The sequence below is a fragment of the Ochlerotatus camptorhynchus genome, unplaced genomic scaffold (assembly GCF_037179485.1).
Source record: "Ochlerotatus camptorhynchus isolate MF236.1 unplaced genomic scaffold, CSIRO-AGI_Acam_v1.1 ptg000227l, whole genome shotgun sequence".
In the NCBI taxonomy this organism is placed as follows: Eukaryota; Metazoa; Arthropoda; class Insecta; order Diptera; family Culicidae; genus Ochlerotatus; species Ochlerotatus camptorhynchus.
This window is the reverse complement of record NW_027040717.1, coordinates 212,737-239,755: the sequence shown is the minus strand read 5'-3', so window position 1 is coordinate 239,755 and position 27,019 is coordinate 212,737. Positions and strand designations below refer to the sequence as shown.

Here is a 27,019-nt window from a genome sequence, read left to right as displayed (position 1 = left end):
AGTGTGAGCAGGAGGAAAAATAATGATTCATCGGATTCATCCCTGTGTGCTAGATAGAGGAAGTGCGAATAAACGTCAAAAAACTAAGTGACAATCGCTGCCTCATACACGCTCCTTTGAGGTTACTCAAAAATGAGTCAGACGAACTCATTTTCTTAACTGCTCTTGAAGCGTCAAATCGTGATTAGATGTGATTTGTGAATTTTAGTAACATTGACATAACAATAAATAAATAAAGGTGGATCTCAATTTTGAGTTTTCAGCCCATTTTCCGACTCAAAAAAAATGGCGTTATGATAATGTAAAAATACGAAGTTTGCCTTTTCGTAGTAGAAGAAAATTTTAAAATTTCGAAAGAAATCATTCGAAAATGGAACAAATTGCAGTCGCCGTTGATGCGGAAACGCACCGCAAATTGAGAGGTTATTGTTTTGCATTCTGTTTGCTATAAAAGAAAATGCTTGATTAAAATGTTTCTAGTTTTTGGTTTATTAATCCCTAAGAAAAAAGAAAAGAACCGAAATGTTTGTCGATTTGTTTATTTTTGACTCATTTCCCTATATTTTGGATTCTATGGGAATGAGTAGAAATAACTCATCAACATTCAGTTCTGGCTATGTTACTCAATTTAGAGTAGAGCTGGTTTTATTTAAATTGTTACGGAATTTTCATCGGCGTGGCATAAATTTATTCGGAGGCGTGAACCATTTTCCTGCGGCGGCGCGCCGACTCAATTTCATTGGCGGCGGCGGCGGCGGCGTATAAAAATCCTTTAAGATGCCATATTGTAAAATGTCATCCTAGGCAAAGAGGATTCAGCTAGCTTATTTGCACGTTTTTCTTCAAATTGCTCAAATTTAAAATTAAATAAAAATCATGACGTTTATAATCTTGCAACGAAACAAACCTTGCTGGACAATCAAATTTAAATCGTACCAACTTACTCTTTCTACTGTTTAAGTCTGCAGACCATCTTCACTTACGCAATAAAACAAACAGGGATCGTAAATCACCTCGCATTACCATTTCAAGTGTCACTGAAATGAAATCCGTTGACAATTATTTACCCTAAGCTCATTTGAATGCCACTCAGCAAACTGCAATCATTCCCGTCCCGATCATGATCACATATCAACAATCGGGATTAGTAAGCAAAAGCTTCCTCCCCGCTCTGCCCCACCTCTGCGGCCACTCACAGCCAGATGAAGCCCCTACACTTCCCGATTTGCCGCTGCAATGCATCATCCACCTATAATTTCTCAGACAACAGTAGTTCTTTGTTGTCTTTCCGTTGTCAACAATTATTACCTCCACGGAATCCTGTTACCAACATGCAAATTTTCGTAAATGCTTTTATCTCATTTTCTGGATTGGTTTCCTGAAGAGAAACAGTTCTATTCCGATAGAACACGGTTTGCCTTTTTTTATCGTTATGATTATCATTTTCTATTCCGAACCATTCCAGCGGTGCCATTCTGCACCCGGTTTGGATAATAAAGGTGTTTTGCTTTAAATTGTCCGTACGTGACCGGCATCGAATGACCACTCGAGCGAGCGAAGTGGTTCCGAAGAATTCTTGCCGTGCCTGCACCACGCCACCAACCACCGCGTGTCGTCTCGACTAAGCCAATTCAACCGAGTCAGGTCACACGAATTAGAATGCAAAGTCAGTTACGCCGTTTTACGGGAGAAGTAGGTAGTGTCTGCTACTGGAGATTTGCCCATGTTGCTTTTTTCTTTCTTGCTGACGACAGACCGACCGACCGACCGGCGGCGACGTCCTCGGGTTATGAAGTGTGGCACCAAATGAAGCTGTAACGTCGTTATCGCCATGTAAGGAATAGATTTTATTACGCCGTTTTGATTCAAACAAAGGCACAACAATGTTGCCCGACAGGGCCAAGATTAGGCTTTGGGTGATTGCTTGGTAGATGTGGTGCAGCAGTGTGACTTAGTTGATGTTATGAAGCTGTAAATGTAAATCACACACAATCTTGGCATGGAGATTTAATTCCAACAATTCAAAGCTGTGAAAACGTTTGAAAGAATATTTAAATGTTCATTTTAAACCAAGAAGAAGAAAATTCCTAAAAATCGTTGAACATACGCCTGTCGGGTCACTTCAAACATATTAACTGAAACTCTCGAAAGATTGGATGTGTGGTGTAATTTTCTCACTCACTGCCAATTTGAACAATCTGTTATTGAGAACCGTAGACCGCTCCATGTAATGATGATTGCAGCGATCTGATCAGATCAAGGGGCAGATAAGAAGCATCATTACATACTCCACACGCCGAAAGTGAGAAAGTAAATATAACAAGTAAACGAGCACTCGTTGTCTACCGTGCAACCGCTCTTCCAGTTACTTACTAGGAACGGGGTACTGCACAGCTCTCCACCAATCAGCCACGGTATGGCAGAAGAGTATGTTCCACCGTCTCCGACACTGCCCTTCCCCTGCATCCGCCGTCGTTTCAAAGATAGCTATCTAAGTCTTGTTCTTGCCCTCTAATGTCTGCGTGTGCAGCAATTACGCCATCATCGTATACCAGCAATTACTTGCAGAGCCTCGAGTCTCTGTACCCAGCCGGTTGTACTCACTTAGATACACGGTTTTGTTTTCTTCCACCACCCTTCCCTGTTGGTAGGTGGTTAGACCAAAAACGGTTGAGCAGCGCGCCGCGCACCGCCACTGCGATACACATTTCACGGTCAAACGAGTGATGAAAAAGCGTCAGATGAAGATGGTAGGTAGTTTACTATGTTCGATCTTCTTCCAAAGCAACATGACGCAATTACTTTTACACGCCACATGCGACTGTCGTCACTCTCCCAGACCGCAGTAATTGTTGAAGAATACTTCATCTCTGGTACAATATGGCTGGGAAAAAATAGGGCTGGCAATTTAAGAATGAATACGGCAGATTGCGTGCTAGATACGCGGCGTTTGTTGCTATAGTTATGCAATGCGGTAAAGTTGCTATTACAAGATATTTGTCGAAAGAAAGCATAACGGGGAGCGAGAAATACGGTGGCAATTAAAATTACCAACGAGAAGGCATACCTTTAGACGTGATAAACTGTTATCTGTAAAACGAATCATGTTCCAACGGTATGATCTACAAGTTTTCCCGTTGATGATTCCGACAAGAGAGTCAAGAATATTCTTCCTGGTTCACAACCCCAATCTAGTCGCTCAGTGCATAAGTTCTGAACACACCTACAATAAAACGGACAGTAATCAGAAACCGTTACCATCGTGGCTAAGGTCTTGATTGGTTGGGTGCAATAGTCTATAAGTTTTATCGCAGTAAAATCGTGTCAACATGAAACTTACCTCTTATCATTTGGTATGCATTACCTTTACAGTCACTTTAACACAATTTTGGTCATTCTTGGCTTGATCGTGGATCGGATTTCAGCTCGTGACGTTTAAAGGGTGATACGGTCAAAATTTGGTCAAGGGGAAACGCGTGTAAATCGGTGAAATCGTTTATTTAAAAAATCAAATTAAATTTCTTTTTCAAGTTCAATTAGTATAAAATTCAGGAAAAATATTCAGTTAGGCTTCCGCTTTTCCAAATCCGAATTGCCAAGCCTTACGCTTGACCCCTGCCATCAGATTTTGTACAGCCACCTTGTCCACCTTCTTCGCCGCAGAAAGCCAGTTTGCCTTGAACTGCTGCTCGCCCTTAGCAGTTTTTTTGGTCTTCTTTAGGTTCCGCTTGACAATAGCCCAGTATTTCTCAATTGGGCGGAGCTCTGGCGTGTTGGGAGGGTTCTTGTCCTTGAGAACCACCTGCACGTTGTTGGCGGCGTACCACTCCATGGCCTTTTTACCGTAATGGCAAGATGCCAAATCCGGCCAAAACAGTACGGAACAACCGTGTTTCTTCAGGAAAGGCAGCAGACGTTTATTCAAACACTCTTTCACGTAAATTTCTTGGTTGACAGTCCCGGAAGCTATGAAAATGCTGCTTTTCAAGCCACAGGTACAGATGGCTTGCCAAACCAGATATTTCTTTGCGAACTTTAACAGTTTCATGTGCTTGAAAACATCTGCTACCTTTCCCCTTCCTTTTGCCGTATAAAGCTCCTGTCCCGGAAGCTGCTTGTAGTCGGCTTTGACGTAGGTTTCGTCGTCCATTACCACGCAGTCAAACTTCGTCAGCATCGTCGTGTACAGCCTCCGGGATCGCGCTTTGGCCGTCGTATTTTGTTTATCATCGCGATTTGGAGTCCGGCTCGTTTTTTGGCTCGATGCACGGTTGTAGACGAAACACCCAGCTTATTTGCGGCATCTCGGAGAGAGAGGTTAGGGTTTCGCTTGAAACTACCGGCAACTCTCTTTGTCGTCTCAGCGGCTTCCGGTTTTCGATTTCCCCCCGATCCAGACTTCCTGGCTGTCGACAAACGTTCCCCAAACACTTTAATTACATTTGTAACGGTTGATTTGGCAACTTTTAGCGATTTTGCCAACTTTGCGTGCGAGTAGCTCGGATTTTCGCGATGCGCGAGCAAAATTTTGATACGCTGCGCTTCTTGCTTGGACGGCATTTTGACAACTGAAGAGTGAATTCCAAAATCAAAATAGGAACAACATTCTACACACACACACCTTCAAAATGAGGGGTGTTCAGGTTTTTTAAATGCAAAATTGAAAGAAATACGTCAAGTTGATATTGACCAATTTTTGACCGTATAACCCTTTATACATGGATGCTAGACACTGCCCGGGTCCATTCCCTGTAAAACGGTATGCAGGCCAAGTCACATCAACGTAATCCCAGTCGTTCTGGGTCGAAGCTGAAAAAAATAGTATTGGCTCTTGGAAAATGGTAACTAACGGGTTTTCCAAAAGGGATTTCCTAACTTTGACAGTTCATTACAGCCATATTGTTGAAGCTATAAGTACCAAATTAGCTGTCATTTATTCAGTGTGTCTTGCCAAATTACCATGGAGAGTTATAGCGTCCAACAGCAGGTGCAAAGGATAAAATTGTTTTATCAAAGTAAGTGTTCTTTGCGAACAACTGCGAAGGACTGTTTGCAATGTGGTGAACAAATTCGAGGAAACTGGTTCAATACACGCTCAACCACCACCCGTACGTCAACGAAACGCAAGGTTTGCCGATAATATCGCCTAAATAATTTTTACAAATACATTCATTAGAGAAATCATCCACCATAACCATCATGGTATGTACGGGCTATTGTGAAATTTGGCTGACAAACATTACATCACGTCACATTAGGGAACTTCTTAGATGCCAAGAGACATTCAGACTTCATAAAAGTTCGTGGAACTTCGTAAAAGTTCAAGGACCATCATAGATCTTCAGGATATTTCATAAAATGTTAAACAACTTCGTGGATGATGATTACGGAACATCGCATGAATTATTAGAAAGTTCAGCAAGCTGGGCAGAAATTCAGTTGCACCTATCGAAAAATTGAGCTATGGAAAATTCTCTGAAGTACTGGGAACTTCGAAGAAGTTGACGGAATACCAGAGGATTTCGTCGAATATTCTACAATTTCAGGGAACTTTATATAGGTCTTGAGTTCATGGAACTAAGTTTAAGTTCAAGAAACTTCTTGAAAGTGCAGGAATCTTCGTATACTGATATTCACGGATTTGCGATGATATCTCTGGATATTATTCAAGACTTTTCAACTTAATCAAGTAATATTCTGAAGATCTGCAAGTGCTCAAAAACTCAAAGGACGTCTTTTGGACATCCTTCCCAGACGGAAGTTTGATTAGAGAGTATTTAAATGATATACAGCTGGTCGGAGATTTAAAGACCTCTGGATATTTTTAAAGACTTCAGATTGATCAATTATTTTTCATAAGATATTCAACTGTTCATAAAATTCAAATCAGGAAATCTGAAGATCTTGAACTGATCAATCATTCAATTGACTCTCTCAAGATGGCAGCTCGGTTAGGAAGTACTTAAAAGATCTCCAGCTGGTCGAAGATTACAATAAAGTCCTCTGAATATTTTGCAAGGCTTCAGGTTGATCAAGTATTATATAGTGAAGGTATGCTCCCAAAACTGAACGTGGATCAGGAAGTATTCAAAAGATCTCCAGCTAATCGAATAAGTCCTGTGAACAGTCTTGTCAACTGCGTTTGCCTCCGACGCTTGCAAAACAAGCTATCAAATTACAGTACCAAACTAAACTGTCAAATGACAGGCTCTGTCATACGACACTGTAACCGAAGACCGTCACGAATATATGAATTAAAGTTTCTCTCATAATAAGAGCTACTGATGTTGTGCTTGTGTGAATTTTGAAACTAGCAAGCAACGATGACCTGATCAGAAATGGTTTAATTTACACCAAATTGAGAAATTAGAATGAAATCACAAATATCATAAATATGATAGTTATTTGATTTTCTTTTTCCTCGAATGTTGTTCTACCGTTTGTGTTGTGTAAGAGAGACGACGGTAGAGCATGAGAGTACGAATACAAACAGACTGTGGCGCACGACAACGAAGCGAGTTAAGTAAAAAACGTCAACCGTTTCAACCCCTGTTGTCGTTAGTGATATGATCGATGATTACGATTTAGAACACAAAAAAGGGTTGAGCTTGGGATTGAACTCGTGACCTTCTACTTGGAACGCGGAAACGGTAACCACTACTCTACTGATTTCATCTTGTTGTTAGACGGAACCAGTGTTGTGGAATAACGAATCTAATACGTCGTTTATAAAGCATCTACAAAGCATGCAATTAAAACATGTATGCATAGTGGTATAAGAATGCTTTTGCTGACTGTATTCACCTTTATACAGCAATATTGTAAAGCAATGCAATTAAATCTAATAATCAATTGAAAACAGTCGATTTAAAGCGTCAATTTATGAGCAAATTACACTTATTCAGTTTGTTATTAGACTAAACTTCTGGTGTGGAATCAGGAAGACAGTCAACGTTTATATAGCTTTTAAATAGTAAATTAATCAGATCAGAGCAAACAACGGAATAAAGGCGCATCTATCGCTCTCAATGAGGTTTTTTCAGCACATAATTCGACATCCTGTTTTATTCAGCATTGTACACTGTTATACAGCATTTAGTCAATATGTATGCTTATTTGTGACTCTGAATTGTTTGTTTGCTGGGCCTCTCGCAGGCTTCAACTTGGCGAATTTTGCGTCGACTTGGATCTGCACCCATACATTATCCAATTGACCCAAGAGCTCAAGCTTAACGATCATAGACAGTGCCTTGTGTTCGCTGATTGGATTTTGGAGCAGTTGGAAACAGACCCCGATTTTGCCCGAAAAATCTTCTTCGGCGACGAGGCCCATTTCTGGATGAACGGGTATGCGAACAAGCAGAATTTTCGAACTTGGGACAAGACCAATCCACACAAGGTCCACCAACTGGCAATGCATCCCCAGAAAGCTACTGTTTGGTGTGAATTTTGGGCTGGAGGCGTCATCCGTCCGTTCTTCTTCGAAAACGACGCTTGCGATGCCATCACCATCAACGGAGAGCGCTACAGGTCGATGATTACCGAATTCTTCTGGCCTAAAGTGTACGATATGGATGTGAACGATATTTTTGATGCAGAAGTTTGAAAATATGTAATCGGCTAAAATCGAAAATTCAGTTTTTTTAAAGAAGGGAAAAAAAATTAAATCTAAGAACCAGATTAACAAATCGAAATCACGTGTGTAGCAATTAGCAATATTTTATAAGCAAGAGCATGAGCAAATCCGCGATCATCTCATTTTTCCATAGGTTACGGGGGGAGGGGGGATACCCCTCACTATCCCTCTCCAACTGGGAAGATTGGTAAAGAGAGGTGCTCAACCCGATTCGTACCGTCCTCAAAGTTGTCCTTACTCGCTTTCCACTCTCTACATACAATTTTCACACTGCCGTACTCTAACGGAACTAACAACTCTATACTTTCATCTCCTCATCTATCGTATAAAATGGCCGCTTTAAGTCTGTTATTTGAAGCTTAGCATCTTCAACTAAGTACTTTATTGTCAAATTAAAAAAAATTCTTATATAATTTGATTTGATCGTAGGTTCTGGAAAATGCTGGGAATAAGTCCAGAATGCTTGCGATTGGCATCACAAAATGGCACAAAGTTTAACCATATCGCCATTTTCACATCGTCACACTCGTTGACATTTAATCACATGATATTTAAGAAAAAATGTCATTGGCGTCTATGAGAATATTGGCCATATCTGGACATATTCCGGATATCCCCTGGGAAACCACACTGAAAAAAATTGATTGTGTATACAACGAAATCTTTTGTTTGATCCACGAATCCATTTGTTGTTTTCTGCAACGAAATAGATTAGTCTTTTTTATGAAGCTAATTTTGTTATAAATGCCTCACTCGCCACTGATTTTATTTCGTATTGAGAACGATTAATGCATAAAATAAATAGGGTAAATTATGCGTCAATTCACTGTTTTATGCGTCAATTGACTGTTTTCGGCAACCAACGTTAATTTCGTTGTATTTTCTCATCAAAACACTTCGCTGCATGCCTTAGGCTTTCAGTTTCAGTCTGATTACATTTTTATAACTGAGCAAACCAGGTTTTTGTTCAAATGAAACATACTCACCGATCGCATTTGCTTTCTCCTATGGAGTGAATAAAAGCCGATCGTCATTATTTTCGACTCTGAGAGGTGGAATGGGTTTGGGGTGAGTTTTCAGGACCTTGGCTACCTTCCAGAATGGTCTGGAGCGGTCGTCCAGATTCTGGACAACACGCCCGAAACTTTCATTTCGGAGTGAGTCCATTCTGGAAGCAATCTGTCTGTTCAGATCGGCCATTTCACGTTTTTTGCCCAGATCTCCAGTCCTCTGAAACTGGCGTCTACGAACATTTCTCAGGCGAATCAAAAGTTGGGTGTGGGAATCAATGGCAATAAACTTACCCCTCACAGGAACTCGTCGGACGCATGCCTCGTCAGCCACGGTTATGGCTTGGTGGAGTCCCTCCAACGCTCTGTCGATGTCCTCCACGGTGTCAAGCGGCGGGTTGTCGATGATGTGCCTGTCTACCACACGTCCAAACTGGTGGTCGGAGCTGAGTTCGTTCAAGGCTACCGACTTGGACAAGCCGATATTTGTCAGGAACAGGTCTAGCGTCGATGGGTCGCCCGCCGGTGAGATAAATGTTGGTTCATCCGAAAACCAAACGGAGTGCAGCCCATGATGTGAGTGATCGAACAGGAGACGACCGTTCTGGTTCTGCTGGTAGTTCCGCCAGGCCTCATCGCGAGCATACAGATCTCCTCCAACTACGAAGCGGGAACCGGTACGGGTGATGGTGGACAGGTCCTTCTTAAATTTAGCCGCTAGTCCACTGCTGGTGGCACATGAACTGGACGTATCCAGTCGACGAATCCACCTCCACACCAAGGGCCTCGATGATAGAGGTGCGGATATGGGACAGAGTGTGGTATTTTATTCCTTTCTTGACGACGACCGCAACACACCCCCCCCCCCCCCCTGGAGCTGGTGCGATTAAGCCGGATAATGTTGTGGTCAGGCAACCAGAAGCTGTCGCCGGACTTTAGATGGGTCTCTGTTAGAAGGCCCACGTCGATGCTTGCGGAGGAAGTCGGAAAGCTCAATCTTTTTTGCTCTGACAGAGCAAGCATTCCAGGTGACGATAGTTAGCGGTTTAGACGCCATACTGGATGATGAACTTACCGAGCACTTGGATCTGTTCGGGCTTATTCCGGCACTTACGAAGAGCACCGGACATGTTGACGAAAATTTCCATCAGTTCATCCGCTGAGAACAGATCGGGGTTGTTGTTTTGCGCTGTTGGTTGTCTCCAGAATCCAGGGGGGATGGAGAGCTTTGGCCAGCAGAATCACCGGAAGTTGCTTGAGTGGGATGCACCCGCGAATTCGCTTGCCTTTGCTGAGGAGCACGAAGAGGCGGGAAATCCTCCGTCCGAAATACCGGGACTTTGTCCTTCTTGCGTCCTGGTTGGTTGTTAGTTGCCACCTGTTTTCGGATGCGTTTGAAGTCCTCGCGTTTGGAGCACTGTCTGTCGGAACCTTGATGTGCACCACCACAGTTGGCGCATTTTACCGCCACGGCTCCATCCGCAGGGCAGTTGGAAGTGGCGTGTTCTTGAGCGCAGTTGCTGCAACGTGGCTTGATGTTGCAGTTGCGGGTACCGTGTCCAAAATTGAGGCACCGCTGGCACTGCGTTACGTCACGATGGCCGCCACGGTATGACTCCCATCGTACGATGATGGAGTAGATCGATCGGATGGCTTGCAGCGCATTGAGCGTCACCGTCCCTTTCTGGAAGTGCACCAGGAAAAGACAATCCGGGTACTTCTTCACGTTTTCGTCTCTCCTCGTCATCCGAAAGACAGCGATTGGGGCCAGCTTGTACCGGTCCTTGAGTTCTTCTTCGATCGCCTTGGGATCAACATCCGGTAGACCCCTGATGACTACCTTCAAGGGCTTTTCACCGGGGATGTCGTGCGTGAAGTATTCCGCATTGGAATCCTTCAGGAATTTGACGGCGATTTCAATAACTTGAATCGAACCCAACCACCTCCAGCATGGTCTAGCATTATAGCTGTGCCTTTACCGACTGAACTAAATTAATTAGTTTTCGGTTGTGTTATTGAGGACTAGTGATTGGATCTTAAGAGCCCCAAGTCCCGTGCGTGATAATATATTATAATTGAAAAAGCTTTGCAATCGTTTTGTCCTTGAATTACTGCGGCAATGGTGCTTTGCGTACTGATTCCCTTTAATTTCCTAGCATGACCTCGATTGCCCGTCATCTATTGTTCGGTTGGTGTAATGAGTCAGACTAATGTTCACGCGAGTGTGGTGTGTTAGAAGTATAGATACCGCAAACACGTTTGATCATGCAGTGTTTGAGCTTTTCTAATTGCTGATTAAAGTGAATGATCAGGATTGGCGATGAAAGTGCCAGCCAAGCAAAATTTAAAATGATACGATAGAAAAATTAAACATACGTAATTATTGCGAAATTTTACAATATGGACCGACATACCAAGTACACCGTTGTACCAACCGGTGGAAACTAACGATTTTAAATTGGCTCACTACTTGAATAGCCTATTGGTCCTAAGCAAATCGAATAACGTAATTCTAGTACTTTGACTATATGTTTTTTTAGTATTACTTCTACGTGAAGTCAACGATTTACATAGTTGAAGATGCTAATTTCAAATAACAGACTGTAGTGGTAATTTTTATACGATAGATGGAGTAGATGAAAGCATAGAGTTGATAGTTCCGTTAGAGTACGGCAGTGTGAAGATTGTATACTCTGGATGGGAGCATACCATCAATTACTGTCAATGGTCGAAAGGTACAGTAGCAGCACCTACCCCACCCGTGTCCCCTCGAGATCGTCAAGTCGACGATGACAGGAGCACATATCGTAGTAGGGGTAAACAATAGTTGCAATTTCCAAACCTACGACTGGATGCCTTCCTTCAAATAACAACTGAAGTGCGGTAAAAAATCGGTAGAACTGTTTCAAACACACAGTTGGTACATGAGCGGGTCGGTTTTCATCTCTTTTTGCCAGTGGTGGCGGGGGGGGGACACCCCTCACCATCCCTCTCCAAAGGGGGAGTTTGGTAAAGAGAGATGAAAAAACCGATTTGTACCTTCCTTAAAAAAGTTGTCCTAGCTCGCTTGTCTAATATCTATATACAATCTTCACACTGCCGTACTCTAACGGAACTATCAACTCTATGCTTTCATCTACTCCATCTATCGTATAAAAATTACCACTACAGTCTGTTATTTGAAATTAGCATCTTCAACTATGTAATTCTAGTACTACACTGTGTCTGTTTTGATTCGCTGTGAAAGTTTGACAGATAAAATGAGGGGTTCGTGGATTTTCCTATGTTTTGAGGGGTACATCGATTAACTTGGGACCAAAGATAGTACCAAAGCTGAGCAAAAAAGTTGAGCACATTTGTTCGAGACCTTCTGGTCTTAGAGTTACCTTTATGGTTTTACGGCACTCTATGACCAGAAGGTCCCGAAGAAACGAGCTCAACTTTTTGGCTCAGCTCTGGGACTATCTTCGGTCCAAAGCTAATCGATCCACCCCTCGAAACATAGGAAAATCTACTAACCACTCATTTTATCTGTCAAACTTTCATAGCGAATCAAAACAAACATAGTGTAGTACTGGAATTTATACTAGAATGGGGTACGTTAGTCGATTTGCTTGGGAACAATAGGCTAGTGAAGAAGTGAGCCAATTTAAAATCGTTAGTTTCGTATTGATTGTTGGTTGTACTGCTTTAAGCTGCTACTGGTTGCCACAAAGCTTCATCTTGGCTGCATATTCCTCCCATTCTTGACGTGTTATCGGGTCAACCCGGGAACCTTTGATGTCTAGTTACAGCAAATCCTTATAATCTTGGGGCTGAACAAGCTGATCCAACTTTTAAATAATACGCTCGTACCTCTCCAACAGAGTCTGGAGCTACGTGGCAGACTCCTTAGCCAACCCAGTCAACATGGGTTCGGGCTTGAATCTGTCGTTGATTCAGTAGCCTACTAGCATTGTATCGCTTCGTTAGTGTGTCGCAGGTCACTTGATAATTCGCATTAGTGATGGACAACGGATCGATCAGGGCTTTAGAAAGATCGGTATAACAGAGGATCAGAGCCGTCTACAAATCCCGAAAGCTCAATCACGATCCAAACAAGGTTGCGATGTGTCGAACATACGGGATTTGTTTAAAGCAACTCGCTGCAGCTCCTTAGTCATCCAGCACCACCATTTTAACCATAGAACTAGGTAATAACTAAACTGAAATTATGGGAAGTCTCGAATTGCTTAGCAAGTTTTTGAATTTTTCAGAATTTGTGATCCAAATTTTATTTTCTTTGAGCACTGGAAAAAGGTTTTATCAGAGGGTGTATTTAATTTATTTATTTTTTCGTATTTTTTGATGACGATCGAGATATATTTTCTGCTCATTTCAGCTCAAAAATGCATGTAAAATTACCCCCCAATAGAACATTACCGAACATTACATTTACCGTTTCAGAAATAAGGGGCACACTTTTAACACGTCACCAGTTTTTCCCCGATTACGTTAAACAGCTATTCATAGATTGTATTGTGTTTTTTTTTTACATATTGCTCATTAAGTATGTGAATCAAGACAGTCAGTTTTTGAGAAATAATCAAAATGCGGGACATGTTTCTCACATTTCTGTTTAGGAAACCCGCCACTCGGGATTTGGCTAATCACTGGGTACATCGACGAGTAATGTCCACTGCTCTAAAGCCAGAAACGGTCTAAAGACATCCTCGAAACAGAAGAAATCAAAACAGAGTTGGAAGGCTTGGCAATTATATGGTAGAATGTTGTACAAAAAACCACCAAAATCATGAGTTCCAAAAAAGATTCATCTGAAATTTAAAAAGTTGATTTCTGATATTTGTCCAAGAGGCACAGCACTGTTTCTCGTTGATATATGCAGTTAAGAAGACCAGTAATTTGTAACGGACTTATTGAGACCATAAATCTATCAAAGAATCGTGTTACCGTTAGTTGACTGCATTATTCAAAAACATCCTGCCAGTCCACTACTTTAGCAAAAAAGAAAGAACGAATGATGATTGCCAATTATAATACCTAATGATCGATCGGCTGGATCTTCAGAGCTAGAAAAAAAAAGAGGAATTGTAACATCAGCAGCAGTAGGTAGCTACAGACAGTTCGACAGCAACATTATAGAAATGACGGCAAGGCAACCGAAAAACCGTCTGGCGTGTGTGAGCAATTATAACGGAAATCCGGGCAGATTTTCCCGACTGATTCCAAGCTGATTTGCACATTTATCTACCTACATTGTTTCACCGCTCGATGAGAGCCTGCACCAGATCAAAGCAATGCAATCGAATGACTCGCGGATTTGCAGCAAAAGCGCGCAGGCGAAAAGGAAAGAAATTGTGTACGTTTTCGACGAAATTGCGAACGAGCTACCACGTGCGTCAGGGCTGCAGAAATCTGAAATGACACACAGACATCAATGGAATCGGACTCAGAGGTCAGCGAAAGGTAGCTAGACAAAGAAGCATAAAGCTGGTGGAAAACTACGAGAAAGTAAATAATCAAATTGGGCCATAAATTGCTTTAAAGGTACGAATAAGGGAGAAAAGCGCATGCTTTACAAAAGCTGCAAAAGTGGAGCTAATTTGGCAGTGAAAATTCGTAAACGCAAATGAAGGCACTCAAGCGTGGACTGAAGTCAAGTGAACGAAAGAAGCGTACAACAATGAGTAGTTGACGATAGCAGTCCATTGTCTCTGGTGAACCTTTCTTGTAGGGGCTTACAGCAATTTGGTTTGACTATTTATACAATTTTAAATTTTATAAATATGCGAAAATTTTCTTTTAATTCTTAATATTTCTCAATTTAGCGCTTTAACTATTCCTCTAAGTGTTCTTTAGCTCACTGCCATAGTTATCAATTTAGAAGCCACCTAGTATACTTCGTGTGCATCTTGGCAGCTCACTTTACACTTACTCCAAAAAACAAAACGATATTTTAAGAAGTTTTGTAGATCTACTTTTAGCCATAATTTGGCACCTTGAATCAAAATTCAGCATCCTACCAGAGAAATTAATACAAGGCAATTTTAAAACGCATATCTGGCGACAATGTTCCAACTGGAACGATTTTTCTTCAACTTGACCTGCATTATAATTTTGGAGTCTTTTAAAACCAGCCCGATTGCCTTCCTTTCACCATTTTACCGAAAAGAACAACAACAAAAACCACTGATAATGAAAACAAAATTGAACAAAAACAGTTTTTGTACCGCTACGAAATGAAAGTGCATTAACGGTAAATTGGCGCAAGATGCATGCTTGCAACAGGGGAGAATGTTTGCCGCTTCTTTGTGTCGAATCTTATACCCACATACATAACCTTCCACTTCCCAATGCTCTGCATCTGCGCTGGTCGTTGTTCCCGGCGAAATGCATTATTCTCGGTTGTGGTTTTGAATAACCGGGCGACGTGCGGGCAAAGCATCGAAGAATTATTTTATCATCATCTACCGGCCATTTCCGTGTGAATTTCTAGCTTCGTCTTTATAAGTAGCTTATGTTTTGCTTTGCCCATTTTTATTATTGTTGCTTATAGGTATTTTTATTCCTCTAGCAGGCGCCACCTCTGCTGTTGCTGCCAGTGTTATTAAAGCTATAAAACTTAGTAGAACGAAGAGGTGCAAAATTGACGACGTGCAAATAGCCGTGAAAACAAAACATCATAAAACGATAGAAATATTTATTGCACATTTAGTTAAAGCCCGGAAAAAAAGCGTCGATTGGTCTCTGTAAGCGATAGTCGCGTGGTGAGGTTGTAAGAACGGAAATATAACCCTATGAAACAATCGAATTGCACTTGAACAAAACTGTCGCGGATTTCGTTTTCCTTTGTAATTGGTTTAAGCAGTTGTTTTTGTTTTTGCCTATCTCCCACGGCTCGTATTAAATTTCATCATATATCACGTAACGCAAAGGAGAGAGAGAAGGAGGGGGCAAGTTGAGTGATGCGCTAAACTTGCAGTGAACCATATCAGAAATTATGCAACCATTAGGTTGAGATGATATCCCGATTTTTTTTTTTTTTTTTTTATTATAGTCACTTTAACGCTCTTGGGTCATTCGTGACTTTTCCGGGGGTGAGATTTGAACTCGTGACTTTGGCGTGAGAGCTATGGATGCTAACCACTACGCCGAGGTCGCCCCCTGATATCCCGAATAAGTTAGGCACGTTTTTTTTCCTTGATTTGTTTCCGTCGATCTTGTTTACCGTTCTGAGTACCAATGCTACCGACGTCAGGGAGGCAGTTCCTACACTTGCAACCTACCTATCGACTTTTCCTTTATTTAACGTCGGTCTCTGTTCCGCAATCTAGTGCCAATCACCGACGGACATCGATTGCCATCCATTGACGGCAATCTAATGTGCAGGAAAGCAGCTTCCACACCTGCGTAGGATATCGCACCCATTCACAACACACATGGGCCGGGACCAACGGCTTTACTTCCCTTCCGAAGGAAGACGTGACCAGAGATTTTTATGCCTCAGAAAAATCACACCGACCTCGGCTGGGTTCAAACCCAGACCCATCGGGGTGTCACGCTTGCCACTACACCACCGGCGCTGGCTATACCTATCGACCCATCAAATCATAAAACGGAGACAAACGGGTGTACCTCCCTTCCAAAGGAAGGCGTGATAAGACATGTTATGCCTCAGAACATCCCGGCGGCGCCGACTGGGATTGAACCCAGGCCTTTTGGGGTGAGAGGCAATCACGCTTACCACTACACCACCAGCACCACTGAGTTAGGCACTTCTCATGGTTATTTTATATGTGATTAGGTACAGCAAAAATATGTGATAAGAAGGTGAGAGATAACGTTACCAGGTGGAACGATACCCGAGCAGAAAATAAAAACAAAATGGAAACTTATTTTGATATTCTGATATACTCGTTCGTAATAACATAATTTGACAACCCTGTGGTCGAGTTAACGGTCATCAGATCAAAAATGAGATCTTAATGTTATATGAAGATTATCAACAGGTAAACAAGTTTTGACATAATTGAAAACAAATCAATTACTATATATTTTCGTCAATAAACACAGTGTTACAATAAAAAATAGAATCAAATCAAGAGCCACATGCGAAAGGGCATACAAGCTTTTTGTAAACAAACTTTTGTAGGCCCTATTCTCGCCAACCAAGTGTCGCCCACGCAAACCAATAACATCATCGGTATGGGGAAAGTTTCCCCTACCCGGTGATGTTGATGGTTTGCGTTGGTGTCATATGGATGGATAGAGGGCATAAGAAGGTTTGTTTACAAAACGCTCGTATGCCCTTTTCACCTGGTGTTCTTGAAATGACCTATTAAAGGTTGTTAGTCTAGTGGAGTACACCATGAAATCACACTCCCAAAATTTTGGGCATTAACGCATTCTGTCAATCATTTCTCAACCAATTTTTGATTATTAATGGTTTTGAAAGGAAAATAGTCCGAGATTTTGAAATATAGGGAAAATGGATGTAATGTCGGCCCTATACCCCTAATTTGGGCCCATACATAAATTCAGCAATCGACTAGTTTTTCAAAAGCGACACAAATATCCATTATTACCGTCCCAATGACGCTTCATCTAGATAAAATTAATAAATAGCAGATTTTTAGCGATGGGCCCAATCTTAGATCCATATGCCAACATTTGAGCCATTTCCTCTATACAAATTTTGTTGGATTTTACTGATATTCGTTGAGTTTTTGTGAATTTATTTTGATTTTTATTCAAGAAAACGCATTTTTCTAGCTTCAAACGACATAACGGTGAGTATAACATGATCCTACCCCTCGCTATAAAACCATTTGTTCTTTATACAATCCAGAGGCTTTATTCAAAACTTGAGCCAAATCGGTTAACATTTACTCATTCTAAGCTATTTTCTCCAAGTTGAAGTTTGAAATGTACATCTAAAGAAGCACTATTCTCAAAGTTTTGTCGCTAGGTGGCGTTGCAAACGTCCCAAACATCACTTAACCCAATAACCCAGTAACACATTATTTAAAGGTTGAACACGAAAAAATCAAGCTCCGCTAATCTTGTTGGGGTTTAAAAATATTTTTTTTCATAGTTACGGCTATACGTTAGTGGTATTATGCTTATTGTAAGACCATTTTTTTGGGTCTTCCTTCTTACCATATGTCATTGCTCGAACTTTTCTTCTTACACGGCCCATCGTCTTTTGCACGAGCCATGTTCCCACTTGTTTTGCTGCTTGAAATCAATTGCTTGAAATGGGTATTCAACTCTGCGCACCTCAATCTGTGCCGAGTGCTTAAGCTATACCGAAAGCAGTGCCTAAGCAGTGCCCAACGAGCCGGAATCTGTCTATCAAGGCATCAATATCTCATGAGTTGGCAACTCTGATTTTATAATGACTAATAAGACCGGTGGTCCTCTATGGACACGAGACATGGACTATGCTCGAGGAGGACCTGCAAGCACTCGGAGTTTTCGAGCGACGTGTGCTAAGGACGATCTTCGGCGGTGTGCAGGAGAACGGTGAGTGGCGGCGAAGAATGAACCACGAGCTCGCTGCACTCTACGGCGAACCCAGCATCCAGAAGGTGGCCAAAGCCGGAAGGATGCGGTGGGCAGGGCATGTTGCAAGAATGCCGGACAACAACCCTGCAAAGTTGGTGTTCGCTACTGATCCGGTTGGCGCAAGAAGGCGTGGAGCGCAGAGAGCACGATGGGCGGACCAGGTAGAGCGTGATCTAGTGAGCATTGGGCATGACCGAGGATGGAGAGCGGCAGCCGCAAACCGAGTATTGTGGCGTACTATTGTTGATTATGTCTTATCTTAAATGTGATGTTGTACAAATAAATGTAAATGATTGTGTATTAGACCTGTTCATTTTAACAGAAATGTTCGGGGTACACCGGGTCAACCGTGATTACTGTTCGTCATGTTAATTTGAACTTCTGTGCAAATTTTCAGCAAAATCGGTGATGATTTAGAGGTGTTTCGAGTTAATTTTATGTTTTTAAGGTAGTTTGTATCTCGAGAATGAAACAACGAAAACAACTTTCATAGCAAAGCTTAATGTGTTATCTACCAACTGTGTGACCAAAGGTTGACTATTGAAGTATGACTTAGTTTCATGCTCGAAGGTATCTTAAAAAGTGAAGAATTTTAAAGTATTTGTTGTACGAACTTTCCATCCATATGATATAAAAATGTGTAGTCTACGGCATAATGTTCCTTATACTGTTCTAGAAAGTTTGTTCACACATAGTTTAAGAGATAAAAATCAGAAAAGAGGCCGTTATAGCAAAAATTCACAAGACAACAGAGCCAATAAAAGTTTCAATTAGACTGACAGAACATAGTTGCCTTGCTTTTCAATGACGACCGATGACTGTTTCATTGATAGATGATATTTTTAGAATTATGAATCCTATGTAAACGTGTTTTTTTTTTATCAAAGGCAAGTGTCACTCGAGCCATAACGGCAATTTATAAAATCTAAATAGAGCTGGAATTAGGGCGTAACTGCTTTTGTAAACAATGACTTCTCTCGATGATATCTAGGAATTCAAGACACGCCCACGCAAACCAACATAACTATCGGATAGGGCAAGTCTTTCCCTATCCGATGGTGATGTGGATTTGCGTGGGCGAGCCTTAATTTTTTTTTAAATAATCGAAAGAAGTAATTGTTTACAAAAGTTGTTACGGCCTAATTCCAGCTCAATCTAGAAATAACGAACAATTAACGAACATAACACATTAAGCTTTGCTATGAAAGTTGTTACAGCAGTTTTCGTTGTTTCAGACTCGAGATACAAATGTTATAAGCCGTAGATAACATTAAAAACTTAAAATTAACTTGAAGCACCTCTAAATTATCACCGATTTTGCGGAAAATTTGCACAGAAGTTCAAATTAACATGACGAACAGCAATCACGGTTGACCCAGTGCATCCCGAACAGTTCTGTTAAAACGAACAGGTCTATTGTGGATGTTTACATTGGTTTCTCGGTGGAAAAATCTAGATAGAGCTGGAATTAGGGCGTAACAGCTTTTGTAAACAATAGCAGTCCGCTTTGAGAAGCGTCCGAGAACGGTTGAGTGTTTTTGATCTGCTGCGTGTTTTTTTTTTTTAGAGCTCGGGCTATCTTTGTGCTGCCATGTAGTTTTTCGGTGCTAGCATTTGAATAGTTTTATGTCCCGGACGCGATAATTCGATTTAGAATGATTTGTGCTGATGTTTTTCCCCTGTTGCTTTGGTGCCTGGTGTGCTCTCGCTCCCTTTGTTGACGGTGTGACTCGACCGCGCTGATCTATTATTAGGTTTTTGCGGTGTGCATTGCTTTTGTGAAAGAGTGGCATGAAGAAGAAACGTGATATTTACTTATTGTGTGGTTGGATTCGCTCGAGTAGGAAATATTTAAAAATGACTAGAGAAAATTAAGCATCGAAAATGCGCTCCCGGATATATTGATTTGGTGAGTACGTTCCAGTTGAAGATTGTTCTCTCTAAATATCCCTTTTTTGAATACATTTCATTAATCAAACATTATTATATGCTGGGTTTGGGGAGGCAGCCTAAGGGTTTCAAAGGATTTGTAGACTGGACAAGGGTTCGTGGATTTGCCAGTCCCTTGTCACGTGTTGATAGACGTACATCTTGTCGTTTGTCTTCCAAAGGTCTTCAATGAAGTTGATTCACCCTGCTGCAACAAACCATCAGGCAGAACTTTACAACCAGTGAAGTATCTGCAGTCATAGGTAATCCTTGCACTGATGGTGGGTTCTATTCACATCACATCACAACAGCTTTTGTAAACAATAACTTCTCTCGAATAAAAAAATACAACCGTCGGGTATGGGGAAGTCTTCCTCTACCCGATGGTGATGTTGATTTGCGTGGGCGAGCCTTGATTTTGTAGAAATAATCGAGAGAAGTCATTGTTTACAAAAGCTGTTGCGCCCTAATTCCAGCTATATCTAGAAATGTTCAGGAAATGCTGATGTAAGTAGAGCTACCAACTTTTGTCTCCGATTTTGCAAGACCATCTGAATTCGCATTTTGAAGACAGCACAAACGCGCCGAGGAAGCCCGCAAAGTATCTTAAAGGGGATTTAAGAAGGCTGCTACGGCGTTTACCCAGCTAGAAATCATACCGGTGGATATGCTCCATGCCGATATGGGCAAGTGGCCTTCGAACACCAGCATAATAAGCACTTTAAGGGCGTCAATTGAGGGGGTTATAAGGAAAGGGGTGTAAGTGACTTTGATCGATTATCTTCATCGACTTTCTCTTTTGATAGCCACAGCTTTATTAACAGATTTTGCACAATTTCTTTCACATAATTTGACAAAGGAGGTTGTCATCTAGCATCCAGAATGGCACACGAATCAAGGAATGTATTTGCAGCTGAATTCTTAACGATAGGGACAGTCGATGAAGAGAATCGATCAAAGTCACTTACACCCCTTTACATCTAACCCCCTCAATTAAGAGAATTGAAAGCGTAGTCAGGTTATTTTGTCCTAATACCTATTTAGGTTTTGCACCTTTATAGGAATCATATTAATAAAGCTAACGCATTTCCCTACACAGCAAAATATAAATTTTAATATTACATCCAAGAGAATGCACTTCAATTATGTTGAAAATCTCATGTAATTTTTATAACCACAAAAATAAACAAATGCTGTAAATGTAGCGTAATGTCAGTTCATGCACTGTAATAATGATAATTTTGTCCTTTATGGCTAATATTACCCCATATTTTCGACACGATTAAAGTGCATCCAATTTGATGTGATATTCAAATTATTTTTTTGCTATGTAGGGTGTTTTACAAAACCTTGTATTTGTAATTCAATATAGGGTAAATTATGGCTTCGGCACCCATTGACTGTTTTCGGCAACCGAAATTAAAACGTTAATTTCACTGTATTTTCCTATCAAAACTCTTCGCTGAATGTATAAAGCCGATTCATTACCTTTTCAGCTTCAACCTGATTACATTTTTACGACTGTGCAATCCTGTTATGCCATATTTTTCTTTAAATGAAATATACACACTACAAAATACGGCTGATTTCGTGTTGACGATAATAGAACAGCTGGTTAACACGCAGTTCAAATGGAAAGGGTGCCGAAGAAAAAGAGACTGCCGACAATAGTCACACTCACCTGAGAAATTTGGGGCGTTGTAAAAACATGTTCAACCCGTTTTGATCAATTCTGTCGATGGGAATTGGTAGAACAGCAAGCAGCAAATAAATGTCAACAAACAAACCTGTCATGTATGTGTGTGACGCTGAGAAATCGCTAATAGAAGATAGGACGCTGCTTAGATTGACGAGAATACGTAAATTCCCCTATTTTCAATGAAAATACTTGTAACATGGTATTTAGATGCATAACATTATACGGCTCTGGAGAATTTAGGTAGGGAGCTGAGAAGTACCGCACACTCCAATTCGATGCCATTTATAGTATTCTGGTTCGACGATACAGTGCTACGTGGCCCATAAGATGTGCTTCTACTACTACCGTACTACAGTACACAATTATACTAATGCAAATTTCCGCTAAATGAAGAAGTCTTCATATTATTCGCAGCAGACTGCAGAAAAGTTAGATATTTTCACTTCTTATTTACAAAAAGTGAAGATTTCTCCCAACGCTTCCAAAACTCAACTTATAATATTTCCACGTAAGTCTAGAACTTCCTTTTTGAAACCTAGTAGCAGTCACATAGTCACTATGAACGGAGTTCCAATTTCCTGGTCAAACCAAGTGAAATGTCTTGGATTAGTACTAGACTAAAAATTAACTTTAAAGATCACAATGAGGGCATTCAAGCCAAATGTAACAAATATATAAAATATTTGTATCCTCTTATAAACAGGAAATCGAAACTTTGCCTGACGAATAAACTTCTAATATTTAAACAAGTTTTTAGACCGGCCATGCTTTGCGCTGTGCCGATATGGTCTAGTTGTTGCACGACCAGGAAAAAAGCACTTCAAAGGATTCAGAACAAAGTTCTGAAGATGATTTTGAAGTTGCCTCCCTGGTACAGTACTACCGAGGTACATAAACTGTCGAATGTTGAGACTTTAGAACAAACGTCCAACAAAAAAAAATATAATTTCATGCAAAAATCGTTGCAATCCTCAATTGCAACGATTCATTACCTTTATAATTAGATATTATTCAGAGTTAGTTTTTAGTTTTAGATGTGAATTGTTATACTGACATTTAGGTTAAAAAAAACCTGTTTAAAATACTGAATTACCAAGGCAGAAACAATGTAAAGACACTTTTCATATATATCATAACAATTAAAGCTGGTAAGCTACTGCAGTAACTGGAGCACCTAGGTTAAAATGAAATTTAATTAATTTTGAATTTGGAACAAATAAAGAGTTAAAAAAATAGTAATGCAAAAATGAAACAGCCTTAGCAAGCTCAAATTTAAAAACTGTGGTAGGGTTAACTACCCCATTTCCAGCCTATTAAGCACAACCCGCACTTAGTCTTTCTTAATCTAGATCAGTTTAGCACCAAACAGAATGTTATTATCACTAATGGCTTCCAAATTTATTTACCTTTCCGTACGTACCGTAAGAATTGATAAAGAGAAAACAATCGTTGAGATATTGTCCAAAGTCTAACACTGCTTCTTGACGCCAAACTCGGCCTACGGATTCTAAACTCGGCCTAACGCATTTAAACGCCATTGAAACGCCACTGAATTCACTTATGCTTATCGGATGATGATAAAAATTGATTCGGTCGGAGCGCTTCTTTTGTTTTTGGGAATAATAGGTGCAGACCTTCATACCACGCGTTCTCATTGACTTCGTTCGGTTGCTTATTAACTTAAGTATCGTACCAAACGCATAATTGACTTACTTACCTTACCAATCAGGCTAAGGCCTTGTTGTCCTCTGCTGTCCGAAGAAGTCGTCTCCACTCTACTCGATCCATGGCCACAGTTCGCCAGCCTCGTAGTCTGCGAAGGGTCCGCAGGTCACCTTCTACTTGGTCGATCCACCTTGCCCGCTGCGCGCCTCTTCTTCTTGTTCCTGTTGGGTCGCTTTCTAGAACCATTTTCACTGGGTCGTCGTGCGGCATTCTTACTACGTGCCCAGCCCACCGTAGTCGCCCAATTTTTGCAATGTGGACGATGGATGGTTCTCCCAGCAGCTGGTGCAATTCGTGGTTCATTCGCCTCCTCCACGTTCCGTCATCCATCTGCACTCCACCGTAGATGGTACGCAACACCTTCCGTTCGAAAACACCAAGGGCGCGTTGGTCCTCCACGAGCATAGTCCAGGTCTCGTGGCCGTAAAGGACCACCGGTCTAATCAGCGTCTTGTAGACGCTCAACATCGTGCGGCGGCGAATTTTATTCGACCGGAGCGTCCTCCGGAGTCCAAAGTAGGCACGATTCCCTGCCATAATGCGTCTTTGAATTTCTCTGCTGGTATCATTTTTGGCGGTCACCAGTGAGCCCAAATACACGAACTCATCGACCACCTCGATTTCGTCACCGTCAATCTGAACTCGGGGTGGGAGGCTAACATTGTCTTCCCTAGAACCTCTTGCTTTCATATATTTTGTCTTTGATGCGTTGATGGCAAGTCCAATCCGTCTAGCTTCAGCCTTCAGTCTGATGTACGTTTCCGCCATCATCTCAAAGTTCCGTGCCATAATGTCAATGTCATCGGCGAAACCAAGGAGCTGGATGGACTTCCTGAATATCGTGCCACTCGTGTCTATCCCAGCTCTTCTGATCACACCTTCTAACGCGATGTTGAACAGCAGACACGAAAGTCCATCACCCTGCCGTAACCCCCTTCGAGATTCAAAGGGACTCGAGAGTGTCCCCGATACTCGAACAACGCACGTCACTCGATCCATCGTCGCCTTGACCAATCGCGTCAGTTTATCCGGAAATCCGTACTCGTGCATAATCTGCCATAGCTGATCTAGATCGATTGTGTCGTATGCGGATTTGAAATCGATGAACAAATGATGTGTGGGCACGTTGTATTCGCGGCATTTCTGCAGAACCTGCCGAATCGCGAAAATTTGGTCCGTGGTAGCGCGGGCACCCATGAATCCCGCCTGGTATTGCCCCACGAACTCTCTTGCATATGGTGACAGACGGCGGCATAGAATTTGGGAGAGTACCTTGTAGGCGGCGCTCAGCAGTGTGATCGCGCGGTAGTTGCAGCAATCCAACTTGTCGCCCTTTTTGTAGATTGGGCATACGACACCTTCCATCCACTCCTCCGGTAATATCTCCTCCTCCCAAATCTTGGCAATTACCCAGTGCAGCGCTCTAGCCAGTGCTTCACCACCGTATTTCAATAGCTCACTTGGTAGTTGATCTACACCAGTTGCTTTGTTGTTTTTCAGCCGACCGATCTCCTCCTCAACTTCTTGATGATCAGGGGCCGGTAGCCTGTCGTCTTCTGCGCGTGCTTCAAGGTCTGTTGCCGTGCCACCTTCGTTTTCTGCTGCATCACCGTTGAGGTGCTCGTCATAGTACTGCTTCCACCTCTCAATCACCTCACACTCGTTCGTGAGAAGGTTACCGTCCAAGTTCTTGCACATATCGGCTTGCGGCACGTAGCCTTTGCGCGAATTATTGAGCTTCTCATAGAACTTCCGTGTGTCGTTTACGCGGTACGGATTTTCCATCGTCTCGCGATCTCGGTCTTCCTGCTGACGCTTCTTCCTTCGGAAAACCGAGTTTTGTCTGTTCCACGCTTGTCTGTATCGCTCCACATTCAATCTCGTGCGGTGTTGCAGCATTCTCGCCCGTGCTGCATTCTTCTCCTCTACTAACAGTTTGCATTCGCCGTCAAACCAGTCATTTCTTCGGTCCGGGATTGCAATACCTAGTGCCACTGCAGATGAACGGATGTCCCTCCAGCCATCTTCAAGAGAAGCTGCGCCAAGCTGCTCTTCCGTGGGTAGTGCAACTTCCAGCTGCTGCGCGTAGTCCTGGGCAACTCCGGCGTCCCGTAGTTGCTCAATGTTGGGTCGCGGCGTTCGACTTCGACGTGTGTTATGCACCGTTGAGAGTTTTGAGCGCATGCATACTGCAACTAAATAGCGGTCCGAATCTATGTTTGCACTGCGGTACGTGCGGATGTTGATAATGTCGGAGAAGAATTTCCCGTCAATTAGAACGTGATCGATTTGGTGTTCTGTGTGCTGGTCAGATGATCTCCAGGTAGGTTTGTGGATATCCTTGCGGGGGAAAAAGGTACTTCGGACTACCATACCACGGGAGGCTGAAAAGTTCACGCATCGTTGGCCGTTGTCGTTCGATACGGCATGCAGGCTGTTTGGCCCTATTTCCGGTCTGTACATTGCCTCCCGTCCTGAGCGTTTATGTTGCCCATGACGATTTTGACGTCCCGTTGCGAAAAGCCGTCGTACACCTGCTCCAGCTGCGCATAGAACGCTTCTTTCTCGTCGTCGGGTCTCCCTTCGTGTGGGCAGTGCACGTTGATGATGCTGTAGTTGAAGAAACGGCCCTTAATCCTCAACTTGCACATCCTCGCGTTGATCGGCTGCCAACCAATCACGCGTTGGCGCATCTTACCCAGCACTACAAAGCCGGTTCCCAGCTCGTTGGTGGTGCCACAGCTCTGGTAGAAAGTAGCCGCTCGATGCCCGCTTTTCCATACCTTTTGTCCCGTCCAGCAAAGTTCCTGCAGTGCTACGACTTCGAAGTTGCGTGGTTGAAGTTCGTCATAGATTAACCTATCGCAACCCGGGAAGCCGAGCGATTTGCAGTTCCATGTTCCGAGTTTCCAATCGTAGTCCTTATTTCGTCGCGTAGGTCTGTGCCGATTGTTCCGATACGTATTTCTTTCTTCGGTATTTGCAAATTTGTTTTTTTTTTTCCAGGGCGGCTTGTTGGGCCTGCCCCAACCCCCTGTCTCGCCGGGGGACCATCGTGCACAGCTCTGTTTAGAGTCCCACGCTGGCACTATGACGGTGATCAGCCGCTCCTAACATGGAGAACAGACGCCGTTTTGAGCCGCACCTCCATGGTGAGCAGACGCTCAGGTTTGGTGAAGCATTTCCTCTATCACCGTACTATGGTTACCGCGCCAGTGTTCGCGTCGCACCTCTTCACTTTGCTATTGCCGGACTGGCAACATTGCCCAGGCTACGCCAACCAGCTGTGTCCATGTTTCAGCTGGTAGTCTTTTGTTATGACTCGAGGAGGCGTGAAGTAGGAACTTGTGAGGACCAGGGCTAGGTATTCCGCTCCTTCCAGGTTGTCAACTCACCATTTTGTAGCCCAATTGATAGCATAATTGACTTGTTAACTCTGAAATCATGGATTTA

The 27,019-nt window shown here is 42.3% G+C and overlaps 1 protein-coding gene across 1 annotated transcript in view; it reads left to right on the top strand.

Annotated features, from left to right (window-relative positions):
* Positions 1–27,019, top strand: part of LOC135703966 (extracellular serine/threonine protein CG31145) — a 142,343-nt gene that overhangs the window by 44,643 nt on the left and 70,681 nt on the right. The window lies entirely within an intron of this gene.